Source organism: Dipodomys spectabilis, unplaced genomic scaffold, assembly GCF_019054845.1.
Source record: "Dipodomys spectabilis isolate Male_0828 unplaced genomic scaffold, ASM1905484v1 ptg000163l, whole genome shotgun sequence".
NCBI lineage: Eukaryota > Metazoa > Chordata > Mammalia > Rodentia > Heteromyidae > Dipodomys > Dipodomys spectabilis.
Window position 1 is genome coordinate 7,399,791 of NW_024870840.1, and position 17,858 is coordinate 7,417,648.

At 38.6% G+C, this 17,858-nt stretch overlaps 1 protein-coding gene across 1 annotated transcript in view; it reads right to left on the bottom strand.

Annotated features, from left to right (window-relative positions):
* The window catches only part of Cep83 (centrosomal protein 83), an 80,326-nt gene extending 65,831 nt beyond the window's left edge, over positions 1-14,495 (bottom strand). The window contains exon 1 of the mRNA XM_042693252.1: positions 14,082-14,495. The gene's annotated coding sequence lies outside the window, so the exon portion shown is untranslated. The remainder of the gene's footprint in view (positions 1-14,081) is intronic.
* Between the last annotated feature and the right edge of the window lie 3,363 nt (positions 14,496-17,858).

The following is a 17,858-nucleotide window of genomic DNA, read 5'->3' on the forward strand; positions in this document are numbered from 1 at the left end:
GTGATCAGTGAAACATTTATGTTGCTATGGTTTGGATGTTCCACATCCTACAAACATCTGTAAGTTAAATAAAGGATTGGTTCCAAGGTAGCACTACTGGGAAATACTCTGTACCTTTGGTTTGAAGGGCCTGTGGAAGTACTTGAATCATTAGCGGCATGCTCCTAATTGTGGAACTCAGTCCCTCTCTTTTCTTCCCTTTGCTTACTGGTCTTGAAGTAATCAGTTTGCTACACCACATACTCCCTACTATTGCCATCTGGCATGCTCAATAAAGGCCCAAATAGGTCTAACCCAATTATGGCCTAGTTTTAGAAGTGAACCTCTAAAACTAATATAACTTCTAAACCTGTAAACCAAACTAAATCTTTTCTCTCTCCATCTCTCTACCCTCTCCCTCACATCCTACTCCTTCTCTCCTAGTATTGAAGCTTAAACTTAGGGCCTCCCATTTTTGTTTGGCTTTTATACACACCTAGCTCTTTACTACTTGAGACAAACTCCCAATTCCAATCGTCAAAAAAAAGGCAAAATCTCAAAAAAAGGCAAAATCACCTTATGACCTAGTTTTAAGGCCAATCAGGAAGCCAGGAGAGTTAAAATGTAGCCTAGTTAAAAGGAGAAAGTTCTTTCAAAGTTTACAATTACTCCAAGAACTAATCTTCCATAAGAATCAAAAATAATGCCAGGTACCAGTGGCTCAAGCCTGTACTCCTAGCTATTCAGGAAGCTGAGACTTGAAGGACTGAGGTTCAAAGCAAGCCTCTGTAGAAATGTCTTCGAGACCCCACTTCCAATTAACCAGAAAAATGCTAGACTAAAGGCATGGCTCAAGTGGTAGGACACCAGCCATAAGCAAAAAAAGTTGATCAAAAGCACAACACTCAGAGTTCAAGCCCCATACCAGGACAAAAACAAAAAAAGAATGAAAAACACCCGGGCGCTCGTCGTGGAATCCTAGTACTCTGAGAATCGCGGTTCAAAGCCAGCCTATCTCCAATACAACACTCACATACCGGAAAAAAAAAAAAAAGAAAAACAAAGCATAATCTTTTTTAAAAGCATCTTAGCAAACTATAAAAACCATCACAAAGTAAAATATTCAGAAAAATCTATTTTTCTTTCATAGGGATTTTATAAGCAGACAATAAAGTCTGAAGCTGGCTGTCAGAAACAAAGATAAAAGATTTTATTCCTTCTGTGTCCACCTGCTGCTACTCCTCTCATTCTTTCCTTCAAACAAATTGGCTCTATAGCAACACATTCATAACAAAATTGTGGGTGGAAAACGTGTTGTGCAAAAATATGAGAACTCAAGAACATGAGCTCTTTTTCACTTTAATGCAAATGACAAATGATATACCTTAAGATACAAATAAGATACATATGAAACAAAAATATTTTTAAAAATAAAACAGTACAACTGAGGCTGCCCATGTTTACATGCTAATTCTTTATATAGGTTACAATGACACCTTGTGGCAAGACTTTTCAAATTATATATAACTACCCTAGAACATTCTTTTTACAGCTGAGATACAAGAAAACTAGTTTAGTAAATAGGAAAATCCAAGACCAGAGCAACAACAGTGTATATAATAAGAACATGTACAATAATACATTTGGAAACTTAAGGACAAAAAAAAAACCCTCAAACTTTTAAAAAAGTTATAATATTGTGTAAGCTAAATAAATAAGCTGTAAATATAAGGCATTATATACTAATCACTCCACTTGATAAAAACTGTATTTTATATTCTATGTCAAAATACCTAATATCAGTAATTTCTTTACATGAAAATACTCACACATGATTTATATATTATGAAAATAAAATGGCTCTGTCATTACTCCTTTCTAGCCAATTAAAAACTATCAGTTTTGAGCCAGTGGCTCATGCCTGTAATCCTAGCTACTTAGAAGGCTAAGATCTAAGAATCCCTGTTTGAAGACAGCCTGGGCAAGAAAAGTCCATGAGACTCTTATCTCCAATTAACTAACAAAAAGCTGAAGGTAGAGCTATGGCTCAAGTAGGAGAATGATTGCTATTGAGCAAAAGAACTTAGGGAAGCAGGTGCCAGCTATTCAGGAAGCTGAGATCTGAGGATCACAGTCTGAAGCCAACCTGGGCAGGAAACTTATCTCCAATTAAGCACCCAAAAAAAAAAAGGTGTGTGTTTTTTTTTGTTTTTTTGTTTTTTTAAATCTGAAAGTAGAGCTCAAGTAGTACAGGGCTACCACTGAGCACAAAAGCCCAAAGACAGCACCTAAGCCCTGAGTCCAAGCCCCAGGACCTGCACAAAAACAAAACAAATGAAACAAAAATAATCAGTAATATGACACTAATCATTTCATTAAACTAATAGTTAAGGAAGTAATTTATAATTGTTAATCTAAAGCTTATTATGTTTCCTAAACTATACTAAATGCTAGAAAATACAGTTAGTCATTTTTTTGGGGGGGGGGGGAGGCCGGTAGTGGGACTTGAACACTTGAGCCTGAGCACTGTCCCTCAGCTCCTCAGCTCAAGGTGAGCACTCTACCACTCGAACTACAGCGCCACTCCCGGTTTTTCTGGTGGTTTATTGGAGATAAGAGTTTCACAGACTTTCCTGCTCGGGCTGGCTTTGAACCGCGATCCTCAGATCTCAGCCTCCTGAGTAGCTAGGATTACAGGCATAAGCCACTGGCGCCCAGCACAAAGTAATTTTTATACACAATCACCTTTTATGAACCTCTTTTTGAAAACCATATTAGCCACTATGTTATCACAATATTACCTCCCATCTCTCAAACCCTTCTTACTTTCCCTTACCTGTTCCCTTTACTCCACTCACCAGAAGTCTTTAGACTATCGTTCCTTTTCTATAACAGATATCAAACTATCTGTCTCAACTCTATTTACATAATGTTTCTCTCTCAAAGACACACAAATTTCACATGTCTAACTCTACTCCAACTCTACTCACATATTCTCTCTACAAATATTAAGAAGCCCAAGGAGGGGGCTGAAGGATACACAACCTCAAAATGTGGGGACTTGGCTTCCATAGAAACAAGATCTTATCTCCTGATAAAAGCATTTTCTGAGCTTCCTCTAAAGAGGGTCATAAGACCTTCATCCCACAGAGAACCTCCCACACAGGAATGGGGATAGAGTCAAGCCAAAAAGAATCTGACTGAACAGGTCTTGATAAGCACCTCTTCCCTAGTGTACTGCCATTAGATCAAGTCCTTTTGTCCTGCCCTCATACTTCTGCATAGCCATATTAAAAACTACATGGATTTCTCTGTTCCTTTGGGTCTTCATTTCCTAAGGGCCATGGAAAATTTGCATTAAATTTTCATGCTTTTCTTTTGATGATGTCTATTGTCAAAGGGGATCTCAGTCAGAAACCAAGGATGGATGAAGAAGAGATAATACTTTTTCTCTCCTATAGCAATCTAATAAAAATGCTTACCTACTTTCTTAAAAAAAAAAAAAAAATCGCTGGGCGCCAGTGGCTCACACCTGTAATCCTATCTACTTAGGAGGCTGAGATCTGAGGATCACGGTTCAAAGCCAGCCCAAGCAGGAAAGTCCGTGAGACTCTTATCTCCAATAAAAAAACTACTAGAAAACTGGAAGTGGCGCAGTGGCTCAAGCAGTAGAGCACTCGCCTTGAGCTGAAGAATACAGGGACAGCACCCAAGCCCAAAGTTCAAGCCCCAGGACTGACCAAAAAAAAAAAAAAAATCAATTATCACTATCTTTTCCTTATTTATTAGTGCACAACCAATCTCAACTCCTATTTGTAACATATTATTAACCTGCTAATTTGTCTGTCTCTGTTGATTTCAACCTTTCTTTTCCATTCTAGAGGCCACATGCCAAACCTCAAGTATTTCACACTTAGCTAATTTTAACAGAAGTCTCTAAACAGTGTCCCAGATTTTGGTCTTCACTCATTTCTACATGGCCTACAAATAACTGTCAGAATTATCATTCTCATACAGTATTTTCATCATTATCCTTCCTAATACAGTCATTCCTATTCTAAATGTCTAGGACAAATTCACATCCAGCACTGAACAACTCCTTTACAAATACAAACATTTCATTTTGTTGCCAATAGCCCCTTTGCTGTAGAGTCAAATGAGTTTACTTTACTGTTCCTCCATACTGTCTTTATTTTGTTCATACAGTTAGGCCAAATGATCTTAATCTTTTTAATTAACCCTCAGATCAAGATCAAATGTAATCTCCAAACCCTACTACAGTCTGAAAAAATCATGAAATGCAGGCTGAGAAGGTGGCTCAGTGGTAGAGTGCTTGCTTTGTATGCATGAGGCCCTGGGTTCAATTCATCAGCATCACATAAGCAGAAAAAACAGGAAGTGGTGCTATGGCTCAAGTGGTAGAGTGCTAGCTTTGAGCTGAAGGGCTGAGAGACAGCGCCCAGGCCCAGAGTTCAGGCCCCACAACCAACAACAACAACAAAAAATCATGAAATAATATTGATCTCTAAAAGTAAAATAGCTTTTGCCCTTAGTTTGCCTCTATGAAGGCAGAATCAGGAGAGCATGAGTTAAGTTGAAGGCCATTCTGGGCTTTAGTATAAGATGTCTCAAAAAGTCAAATAAAAAACAAAATATATTGATTCTATATTCTATCATGTTTTCATTTTCCTCTTCTAGCTTCTGTATAACTATATAAACTATATTTCCAAAGAAACTGTTAGCTTCTCAAAGGAAAACCTACAATCTTCTACTTTTCTGCTCATCTCCCAAATTCCTGTAGATCTTTTATTCCTAGGGATAAAGTTATCCACAAAACTTCTGTGACCTAAATCCTATTTTCCCATACATTTATAATGTAATTTTGCAGAGTTCTGAGAAGGACATCATCAAAAATAGTTTTTCCACCACTTATACCTGCTTTATGACATCCATCAAGAAATTTCACTGAGCACCAGTTGGCTAAAATCCATAATCCTAGCTAATTCAGAGCCAGAGATCTAGAAGATCATAGTTAAAAGCTAACCAAGGCAGAAAAGTCCACAAGACTCCATCTCCAATTAACCAGCAGAAAGCTAGGCTGGAAGTGTGTCTTAGTGGTAGAGCCAGCTATGAACAAACAAGCTGATCATGCTTAAGGCCTTGCATTCAGGCATTAGGACTGGCAAAAAAAAAAAAAAAGAAGGAAAGAAGGGAAGGGAAGGGAAGGGAAGGGAAGGGAAGGGAAGGGAAGGGAAGGGAAGGGAAGGGAAGGGAAGGGAAGGGAAGGGAAGGGAAAGGGAAGGGAAAGGGAAGGGAAAGGGAAGGGAAGGGAAAGGGAAAGGGAAAGGGAAAGGGAAAGGGAAGGGAAGGGAAGGGAAGGGAAAGGGAAAGGGAAAGGGAAAGGGAAAGGGAAAGGGAAAGGAAAGGAAGGAAAGGAAAGGGAGGGGGGGAGGGAGGGAGGGAGGAAGGGACAAGGGAGAGGGACAAGGGAAGAAATTTAGAAATTTTTATCTAAGAAATACTAATTGAAGATTTAATTATGTTCAGAGATTTTTACTACTCAATGAATACTTATTAAGTAGATCCTATGTGGGAAAGGAGAGGAAGTCCAGCTAACTGGACTTCTTCAAAAGAAACTATGAAGCAAATGAAAAGAAACAGGGCTTTGCAACTCAGTACACTTTACTAGCATACACAGGCAATGGGCTTGATCACCAAAACTACGCCTCAAAAAAGGTAAAAAAAAAAAAATGTAAATGAAACTAAAAATAGTAAAGACACCAACAACTATACAACACAGGAAAAAGGTACTACTAAATATGCTACTAAATAAACTAAAAAAAATCTACTTCAAATTCTTAGGGGTAAATTCAAAATATGAAATTTCAAAATATCTAGAAGGTTCAGCATTCAACAAAAATTCACACGAGATACAAGGAAAAAAAACAAACAATGTAATTTATTCTTAGGGAAAAAATAAGAAAAACAGCTGACCGAAACTGTCTTGATTTACATTAGGTTCAGCAAACACTTCAAAGCAGATGTAATAAATATGTTCAAAGAACTAAAAGAAATCGTAAAGAGTTACATGAATGTTATAATGACAATGAATCAGTTAGCTGAAAGTTTCAATAAGCAGGTATAAATTTATTTTTAAAACAGATTTTGAAATTGAAAAACGTAACTGTCAAAATAAAAAGCTGACTTGAGAGCATGAACAGTATAGACTAAAGATGGCAGAAGACAAATGCAATGAACTTGAAGAAAAACACAAAGTTTCCAATTAGAAGAACATAGAGAAAAAAATATTTAACAGAAATAATAATCAGATCTTTAGGAATCTTAGAACATTATCAAGTATACTGGCATTTGTGTGTGTGTGTGTGTGTGTGTGTGTGTGTGTGTGTGTGTGTGTGTGTGTAATAGGAGTTACAAAACAAAAAGTGAGAAAGGGGCAGAATTTTTTTTTAATAATGACCAAAAAAACTTGCCAATTTGATGAAAATATTCATTTACAATACAAAGAACACTATACCAAAACACCTCCAAAGTCAGATTACTAAAAAGCCAAGAGAAAAGAAAATTTTAGTAGGAACAAGAAATGACTCATACAAGAGAAGGACAGTAATTGAAAACTGACTATAGCCAGGCGCCAGTGGCTCACACCTATAATCTAGCTATTCAGGAGGCTGAGATCTGAGGATCATGGTTCAAAGCCAGCCCCGGAAGGAAAGTCCATGAGACTCTTATCTCCAATTAACCACCAGAAAACCAGAAGTGGCACTGTGGCTCAAGTGGTAGAGCATTTGCCTTGAGCTGAAGAGCTAAGGGATGGCACCTAGGCCCAGAGTTCAAGCACCACAACCAACCAAAAAAGCAAAACAACAGCAACAAAAACTGACTATGCATCATAAACAACTAGGAACAAAAAATAATCAAATTCTTAAAAATTTTAAAGCTGAATCAAAATTTCTGTAATCAGTAAAACTGTCCACATGAAGGTGAAGTACAGACAAAAAGGATGAGAACCTGCTGTCAGACATGCCTTGAGAAATACCTAAGGAAGTCCTTCAAGCTGCAGAATAGTTACGCCATAGAATATAAATTTACACAGGAGGAAAACTCTCCAGAAATTCTAATTGAATACATAATAGAATACAAAAAGTTCTAAAATATAATTCTGATTTATTTTAATGGATAAAACTGTAACATAATCAATATAAAACAATAAGTACTGTATCATTGGGTTTCATACGCATAGGTGTAATATATATTATATATGCATATATGTTGAGAGAGAGAGCACCAAAAAAGAAGAGTAAAGATACATTGGAGAAAAATGCTATAACTTACCAAATTAACTGAAGGAGACAGCAACAATTTAAAATGGGTAATGTAATCAATAAAGCAACCAATACAAATGTAGTATTTATTATGTGACACAGCAAAAAAAAAAAATCAATACAATTTGAAAGATAAACTAAAATTATTTAACAGAAAATTATGAAGAGAAAATGACAAAAATGAAAAGTGAGGCAAACAGAAAATTAACCTAGAAAATGGAAAATGTAAATCCATAATATCATTTACTGTATTAAATGTGAAACAAACTATTCAAAAGATAATGTTATACTGGATTAGAAAAACAAAATTCAACTATTTGCTATTTACAAGCTACATCTTCAGTTTAAAGACATAAGTAGGTTAAGAAACAGAATGGAAAAAATTCACCATAAAAATAAGAGTAACCATGGTACCAAGAAGAAAAAATAGAGTATAAGAAGACAAACATTATTAAAGACAAAGGACATGTAATGATTAAAAGTCTAGTGCATCAGAAAGAAATAACAATTCAGTGCCTATGCATTTAATAAGACCCCAAAACACAAAGCAAAAAGACAACTGAAGGAGACAATCAAACAACATTAACAAAAAAAAAATAGTTGAAGACAAATGACAGAACAAGACAGAAAACTAGTGCTTTATTATTATAATACTACTCAGGAGGCTGAGACCCAGAGGACCAAGGTTCAAAGAAAGCCAGCCCATGCAGAAAAGTCTGTGAAACTTCAGCTCTTAACTAATCAGCAAAATGCCAGATTGGAGGAATGACTCAAGTAGTAGAGTACCAGGTGTAAGCTGGTGTCAAGTGAGCTCCCTAGGAACTTAGTACAAGTCCTTACAACTGTTGAAAAAAAAATAAAAAATAAAAAACATTCTATTAGAGACTAAGGTATAACTCTTCTATCTTCCTCCCTTCCTTTTTGTTTTTTCCTTTTGCAATAAGGGACTCACTATACAGCCCAGGCTTCAATACATATCCTTTTTTTAAAAAATACATATCCTTTTTAAACACACAAGGAACATTCTCCAATGTCCACAAAATAAGCCTTAACAGAAGACATTAAGCCATAAAAAGCAAGGTATCTCATCAGGATGTGATAAAGAAAAGCCAGGATATGATAAAGACACCTGCACATCATTGTTCATTGTTGCACTACTCAGAACAGCCAAGATATGGTAACAGCTCAAATGCCCCACCATAGATGAGTGGACCAAAATATGTGATACCTATACACAATGGGATATTTGACAACTATTAGAAAGAATAAACTAATGTCATTTGCAGGGAAATGGATGGAACTAGAACAAATCATATTTAAGTGAAGCCATGCTCACATGCTCAAATGGTAAATGTTCTCGCTGGTAGGCGGAAATCAGATCAAAAATACCCTAGGATATGATAAATTACACAGAATTCTACTCACACACAGTGAGACCAAAGGAGGATACTCTCAGAAGAGAAACACAAAGGTGTAATGCCTAAATGCCTTTCATAGTTATATAAAATAATATACATCAAAGCGAACTCCAAGATATGGAAACGAGAAACCTCTTTTTCTTCTTTTTTTTTTTTAGTAAAGGAAGTTTTCTTTAAATATTATGTTTTATTTTCTTTATGTATCTTACATTAATTTTAAAGATTTTTTGAAGTATTAGTTTTTAAGTACTAGAGCCTTGTGTAGAAAACATCTTTCTAGAAGTGGATTCACAGTGCTAGTGCTGATCTTTCCTAAGCAACAATTTTCAATCAGAACTTATCCTACTCTAGTTTCCTCTCTTCTGTCTTTCTGCATGATGTTCACCATTAAGGATATCTACCTCAATATCACTATTGCTTATGACTTGATTCTATGTCTTCAACAAGAAACTTTTCCCTAGTTCTCCTTGACTCACCCCTCAAGGCCAAGCAGAACAACTCTTTGCTCACCTTGCAACTATACTTACTAATTTTAATGAGCATTCCTCGATCAAAGTGTATTCTACTTGCAGGCCGTGGTCAGATGTCCTTACTGCCTGCACTAGAACACATTCTTATTTATCCTTACTGCATTTACTACATACTTTATGCAACTCTCCCACCAGACAATAAGGTACATGAAACTACACAAAGTCTTACACTCAAATTTCCCAGTATCTATTGCAAGACACATAATAGGCACTCATATTGTTTAAAAAGGAAAAATATTGAACTGGGATATACAATTTCTGAAAGAAATCTTCAGATATTTATTTTTTCAAATAGAAAAATAGGCCAAGAAGTGGTGCTGTAGCTCAAGTGGTAGAGTGCTCGCCTTGAGCTGAAGAGCTGAAGGACAGTGCCCAGGCCCAGAGTTCAAGCCCCACGACCGACAAAAAAAAAAATCTTGCACAAAGAAAAATAGGCCAAAAAAGTTAAGTGATAAGTCTCTTAAATCATGACTTGCTTCCTACAAAATCCTAGTACCTTCTAAATTATGTTATTGATCTAAGCTTTCCAAGAAGCTCCAGAAGTATTACAAAAAGTACACTTCGACTTCACCCCAGCTCTGGCTGGCTATTTCAGCTGTAGAGAACTCTGATGCTATTACTTAAAAGCTTTTCTGCAAGGGGTAATTTTTTAGGTGAATTCGTATTTTCACATGCCCTTCACAGATAGCACAAGTCAATACATATTTATCATGCATGCACTTTCTGTCTGAAATATATGAGAAGTTACAATTTGTTGACACTCCCAAAAACATACATATGTATAGTACTCTACTTAATATTATCTGATGTCTTGCCATAAATCAAAATGTGATTCTAGTGAGAAAGAGCAAATATAAACACTAGATAGGCACTACACTTCTGCAGGAAAATCCCTGTAGTCCCAATGCTACTGTTTTCAAGGGTTGCTATGTTATACTTCAACTGTGTTACTGGGCAACTCAGAAGCTATGCTAGCAAGCTCACTCAAGAAACAACAGAATGAACTATTATAAACATCAGATAAGAATTTATGGCAGGATTATAATAATTATTTAGAGATTTAAAAGACATACTATGAAAATGAAAAGTGCTTTCCAGTATCTCTATGAGCAGATATAGATGCTTCTTAATTCTAAATTTTAACCCAAAAGTACTCTGAAATAATATACAAAAAGCAAGTGACTGGACATTTCCTGATTTTAATCTTTCTCCTGGATTACAGTTTAAACTCAAAAGAAATAGTACTAGGATTGAAGTCAGTGATGTCTCCACTATTGAGAGGGCAGTAATAATACCAAACATATATATACTTCCTAGTTGCTAAGTTATGGGGGCCAAGTTAAAGTATAACATAATTTATGAATTTTGGTCATAACCAGGCCAAAAAGCAAGACAGAAAGGATTAAAAGGAGATGGAAAGAAGTGGAAAGGAGGAGGGTGCAAGATGGGAGAGACAGAGATAGGGAACCAATTTTCTGCCAAGGACCATATGGATATTTATAACATTATTTGAGGGTTATACAAAATTGTCAGTACAGATAGACCTCAAGTAGCCAATAAAAAGAACATGAAAAACTTATATGTCTATCTTGTATACCAATTTATTTTGCTGATCTTATACAGCCAATAGCCAGACTTTCCCTATCCTGAGCTAGAGGGACTTATTTTAAAAACTAAGCTTCTTCTAAGGAATAGCCAGGAAATTGACCAAATTCTCCAAGCCCACATGGGAACAGTACTAGCATTCCTGAGGGAGTCCTTACCACTGGTATTGTCATGGGAAATTCTTAAGTATTCACACTTTCTAGGAATGAGCATCTCCTTCTCATCTCAAGGACCACCACACTAACCCGTTAATCCCATTCTGTATGATTTATTGTTGCCTTTCCTAAGTCAGTCACCCCTCTCTCCTCACTGTCCTTACTTCTATAATATTACAGAAGCTAGAGAAGCAATAAGTAGAAATGCGGATTTGTCATCTTTAAACAACTCTTATTCAGCAACAAGTGTAGCCTTTCTTTCTTTGTGACCTGATAAGACCTGTGTCCAGCCTTTGAAAAACTCACAAACTAGTTAAGACAAACAAAACTAAATAAATAAAAAAATGTAACAAAGTCTAAGTATTAGATATGATTTGCAAATATATAGTGTAGGATTTTATAACTCATAGTGGTTCAATCTTACAGGAAAAAGTACAATTTGTATTTTAAGGAAGAAGTGTCAAGAAATTAGATCAGGTAAGCAGGAAGATTTTTTTTTAAAAAAAAAACAAACATGACAGGTTTTGAACATAGTAGAGAAACCCATCATTTCTTTCAAGAACTCGAGTCTAAAAAGGCAAAGAAAGAAGATCTTGAAGAGTTGTTTAAGTGAAGAACTTAGAATATCTTTTACACAACTAGATAGATAGATAGATAGACAGATAGATAGATAGATAGATAGATAGATAGATAGATAGATAGATAGATAGATAGATAGATAGATAGATAGATAGATAGACATTCTCTACAAGTATATACAAGTTAAACAATTTAAGAAAATCACAAAAGCTTATGCCTGTAATTCCAGCTACTTGGGAGGCAGAGTAAGTCTATTCCCTGAAGACACCAAGATCCCCACCTAAACCAATTGGGTGTGGTGGTACACATCTGTGGCTCCAGATTCGTAAGAGAAAGACTGTGACAACATGCTGTCTCCAAGAGGAAAAAAAAACAAAAGCCTATCCGAAAAACAAAGCAAGAAAGAGCTGAGTCGGTGTGCTCAAGTAGTAGAGAACCTTCCTAGCAAGTGGGAGTCCTGTGTTCAAACCTCAATTATAACCCCTCCAAAAATAAAAATAAAACAAAATATAACAAAAATAACTTACTGAGCTTAACACATTATGTATGGCAAAATTAAAATTTATTTAAGCAAGGAAATAGTATCATTCCTCTAAGCTTCTTGAATTAGAACTTTCCATGGCATAAGTCTAAGTTCAAATTACTTAGGACTTTACAACATAATATGAGCCATTCTTGATTTTTTTTTCTTCCTATCTTACCAAGTTTCTGAGCATTACTTCAACATCAGTAACATGAGTGTAGGGCTAAAATAAAATTTATAGATTTTAGCAATACGGTAAGAATATGATATAAACTAGAATTTGCAATTCCTATTACTAGTAGTTTGATCTCAAAGAAGTCCTTTATTTCACTGTCTCAAATCTTCTGAAATACTCAAAAATCATTTTAAAAAGTGTTCTGAAACGCCAGATGGCAGTGCCTCACATATGCAATCCTAGCTACTCAGAAGGCTGATACTAGAAATTTTTGGTTCAAAGCTATCCCAGGCAGGAAAATCGCAGAGACTCTTATCTCCAATTAAACACCAAAACTCTGGAAGTGGAGCTAAGACTCAAATGGTAGAGCACCAGCCTTAAGCAAAAAAGCTCAGAGAGGGCCTGGGAAGGTGGCTCAGTGGTAGAGTGCTTGCCTTGCATGCATGAGGCCCTGGGATCGATTCCTCAGCACCACATAAGCAAAAAGAAAAAAGCCGGAAGTGGCGCTGTGGCTCAAGTGGTAGAGTGCTAGCCTTGAGCTGAAGAGCTGAGGAACATCGCCCAGGCCCAGAGTTCAGGCCCCATGACCGGACTCCCCCCCCCAAAAAAAAAAGCTCAGCGATAGCACCCAGGCACTGCTTTCAAGCCCAGAATCAACACACACACACACACACACACACACACACACACACACTATCCGAAAACTTGCCTTCAAAATTTCATCATTAAGTGTTCAGTGAGGTGAAAGGTGACTCCTAGACAAAGACTTAATAACTTGAAAATAATCGGTGCTTCCAAACTTCAAACGGTGTAACTCTAAGTTGCTATAACCCTGTTATTTGAAAATATTCCTACATTAGTGTGTGCACTTCATCTGGTTAGAAAATACTTAAGGAGGAATAACCAGCATACAGTAATTACTAAGAGTAACTCAAATCCATTTGTAACTCTCAGGAGAATCCTGGGTGACAGGGAAACTTAAAGCATCCTAATAATTCTTAAGCAAAAGGTGATAAAAATAAAAATGTGAGCGAACTGTAAGCATGTACAGGCTAAACTTAATTTAGAGCATTCTGAACTCAGATAACTGTAAAATAGCTCCCTTTAAGTATGCTCTAGTTGAATATCATGCTTGTTTACAGTGGTGTTGCTTGGTAACAGAAGCACTTCTTTAACAACCTACTCAATTCTGGACCTATTCAAGTATTCTGAACATATAATGAAGACATGATTAATTTTAAAATTCAGAACAAATTTCTCCTTATCCTACAAAGCTTGGAGATTTAAAGTGTCTTCATTCTGACCCAGAGATATAAAATACTGGGTATTCTTCTATGTACAGTGCCCATTTATCATGGTCCAAGGTTGGACACTGAGGATTTACCAAATTATCCAATCAGCCCAAAATATCTCCTCATAGTTGAGATGTGACTTCGGTTAAAAAGCCATAAACATCCATCACTGGCTAAGCATGGCTCCAACGCCAAAGAAATACCAAGAGGAGCACGACTTTTTCAATCACGAGTTAAAACTCGGGGTGCCACACTTAAGCCAATCACGCACGCAAGTACCGCGCCGCGGCTATCCCGGGCAGGGGCAGAGGGAGCCCGGCGTGCCCCGCCTTGGCTGCCAAACGTGGCTTCTAGCGTGACCTGGACTTTTCTAACACGCGCGCCCCCATCCGCGGACAAGGATTCCAGAGCAGTCGGGGGTTGAGGGGAACCCGAGGGGACGGGGATCGAGTCTTGCACAAATTGAAAGCCAAATGCCTTACCCAACTCATGCACGGTCCCGGCGACGTGCGCCCCGAAAACTTCACAGTGACCGGTGTTCTGGCCTCCCCCGCCACCCGGGGACACATCCACAGCTCCAGCCACCGGCACCCACTCCACCCGGGCCGCCGAGGCATCGGGGCTGAGGGAGTCGGTCCCGCCCGCCGGGGTGACGGCCCGCCCGGCCTCGCCTGCTCCCCGCGGCCGCTCGCGCGCCTCCGGCCGGCCGCCGGGACACAGCAGCAACCGTCGGGCTCCGGAGCCTGGGTGGAGGAGGACCCTTAGGAAGCTCCGACGGTGGACCGGGCGGCCACGGCAGCTTCTCCTCGGAGGGCCAGCCTCCCCAGAGATGCAGGTCAGCCCTGGTGCCCGCGGGCCGACGACTCGCCCGCCGCCCGCCACCTCAGAGAGCCGCACAGCTGGACACGGCAAGGAGAAGCAGAGGCGCGGGAAGCCCGACTGGGCCGGAAGTCCCGCCCCGCACTGACGTCACCACCACGCGCGCCCGGCCGTTGGAGGGAGGCGGCGCGAAAACTGCCGCTGCCACTGCGGGAACCAGGAGGCCGTCGTTATTCCCGAACCCAACGGAATGGAAAGTGGGTCTCTAGACTCCGACTCCGGACCTTGATGGTCCGTACGGCAGTGGAGCCAGAAACCTGGTTCCCTCTCCTTCAACTGCCTTTCCTGCTCTCTGCTTAGGGCTAGGATGGCTGACCTGTCATCGCTCTGTCAGCACGGCCCGCCTGCCTGCCTTCGGTTCTGTGAGATTAGGTTCCCGAGGTCGCCATCCTGACAGCTTAACCTGGGGGCACTGGTCCACGAATAGGGGAGTCACCTAGCTTGTCCTCCGTGAGGGACCCTGGAAGAAAGGCCCTGGAGGATCTCTCCTCTGCATCTCCTGTGGTGGGCCTATTGCAAGGAGCAGACTTGGAAGAAAAAAGTACTTGCCTTTGACAGTATTATTTGTAACTTAAGGTAGACTTCAACTTTACAACATAGGGGCTGCCCTGGTTCCCACCTTTAATCCTAGTTACTTGAGAGGCAGAGGTAGGAGAATCTTGGTCTGTGGCCTACAAAAAGTGCATACCCTCTCCGAAGGTTGTTAGGTTGGCTCACTAGTAGACTACCTGCCAAACAAGTGCAAGATCCTGAGTAGAACCAAAAGGGAAAAACACACGTAGTGGAAGACACAAAATCTTCCCCACCCACTTGCAGTCATGCAAGGCAATCAAACAGCAAGGAAAAGAGTCAAATTTGGAAAAACAGGCTTGGTTTCAGAATTTGTCACAAAGCTACAGTAATTAAGATAGTCATGTACTATCCTAGGGAGTATGAATCAGTGTTTAAGGATCCAGAAATGGAGACTTAATTTATGACCAATTGATTTTCAACAAAAATAGAGCATTCAACAAAGGAAAAAATAATAATGCTGTGGAAAAAGGATATCCAGTTTAAGATGAACTAGTTAGGAGCATAGCTCAAGTGGTAGAATGCTCGCAACAAGCATGAACCCCCCCTTGGTTCCATCACCAGTAAACATGCATGTGCACACAAAACTAAAGAGGGAGATGTACAAGGTAAAGGTAAACCTTAGAAAATGTAGAAAAAAAAACATAACTTGGATCAGACATTCTCTTAAGATCTAGCAGCAAAAGCAAAAAGAAGAAAGCCAAAGATAACAGCTTTGAATGGTAAAAAGGGTTTTGGGAAAAAAAAAAAACTTTGAAAATAGTCTAGTATCAGACTTCTTACAATTAGATAGGCTCAATTGTATGACTTTGTGTGTGCATGCACTAGTACTAAGGCTTAAACTCAGGGCCTAGAGATCACTACCTTGGCTTATTTGCTCACAACTGCTGTTCTATCACTTGAGCCATGCCTCCATCAAAAAAAAAAAAGACCCAATTTCCAAATAGAAGAGTGAATACAAACTTCTCCAAAGAAGATATAAAAATGATCATAAGCACATACTTAGAGAAAGTCCTTTTGATGTGCTAAAAGAACATGCAGAGAGCTAAGAATTGCAGCATACATGAAGCTCTGGATTAATTGCTCAGCACCAAAAATATTGTGTCAATGTTTCTACATACATGAAAATGTTAGTAGCAAGTTAACAATGAATTCCATCTCTTCAGAAGTTATGATTTTCATAATGGTAAGGTCAATAATGACCTTAAATGTCAAAGTCAGCAACTGCCAATGCTAAAGGTGCTAAAGCTTTCACAGAAGAGTTGTCCTTTGCACAGGACAACTCTAGATATGCACTGGCCAGAATATTTAATATTACAAAACTGAGCCTATACTAGAATGTACGTAAAAATAAGCATTCATTCACCAAGAATCCCAGAAAATGTCAGGCTTCAAGGCATTCAGAATCCTAATGGGGTAGAAATGTTGCAGGGTTCAAAGTCTTTCCAACCTACCACTTGGAGGAACTAGAGGATTCAAGAATATACCTAAGTCTTGTTTACTCTTAACATTATAAGGAAGTCTAGATGACACCAGCATTGTTTTAAGACCAGATATTGAACTGTTAAATTCACAGGCAAAAGAATATTATAGGCAAAACAACATCCTATATTCAGGGTTGTCTTGATTTTACACATTGCTCCAGAACACTCAAAGCTTATTGACTCTCAAAGCTTATTATATGAGCCCTGGTGTAGAGGTTGTGTATTTGCCACAAAACAACTCATTGAATTAATGGAACAAGGCAAAATGACTCTGTTCAAAGGATACTATTTTCACCAAACATTTTTACAGGCTGCTGCAGCAGCTGAATCTGGCTGAATACTCCCAGGAGTTTTGGAATGGCTTTTGACATTCTCAATACTATCTGGAACATTGCTGCACAGCAATGGTGCATGAATGGTATATGGAAGGAACTTGTAAAGGCATATGAACATGCAAAGGGCTTAACAAAGACACTGCTGTTGATGAAATAGTTACTAGATATTAGTGCTTGGGAACCAGCTCAAATTCAACATGAAATAATGAAAAGGATATTCATGAGATGACACTGAGGCTAAAGAAATGTCAAATAAGGAACTGGTTGAACTGGAGAAAAGTAAAATGCCAAGGCAGAGGAAAATGTTATACCTGAGGTAACATGAACGTTATAGCAAAGAAACTGGTAAGGCAGCATTGGAGCATTTTACTACTATCCTTAGTAGTGTATCCTCGGGTGTTAAAAGAAATGAGTATCCATTAGGCACCAGAGGCTCATGCCTGTAATCCTAGCTACTCAGCAGGCTAAGAACTGAATGTGCTGGCTTAAAGCCAGCCCAGGCATTACAAATCCAAAAGACTCTTCAATTAACCAGCAAAAAGCTATAAGTGGAGGTATGACAGCAAAGTGCTAGCTTTGAATAGGAAAAGGCTAAGCAAGAGCAAGCCCCATTAACTGGAACAAGGAGGAAAAAAGGAGGAAGAGGAAGTGGAGGAGGGGGGGGGGGGAGAAACAGGAGGAGGAGGAGAGAAGGACGTGGGAAGGAGAGAGGAGAAGAATGCCCAGAGGGGGTATCAGCTGTGTATGTTAATAGTGACTACACATATAAACCTTTATGTGTTTTGTTTTGGTATTCAATAAATTCTATGAGATATTCAATACATTCAGCATTACCCAATTGTAGGGTAACTCAAGGGTTCTGAGCACATTGGAGGTTATATGATTTTGACAATGGGGTATATTAAAGGCACTTTCAACTAAAAATAGTCTGAACTTATCGTAGATTTATTAAGATAAAACCTCATCGTAAGTTGAGGAACATCTGAAAATA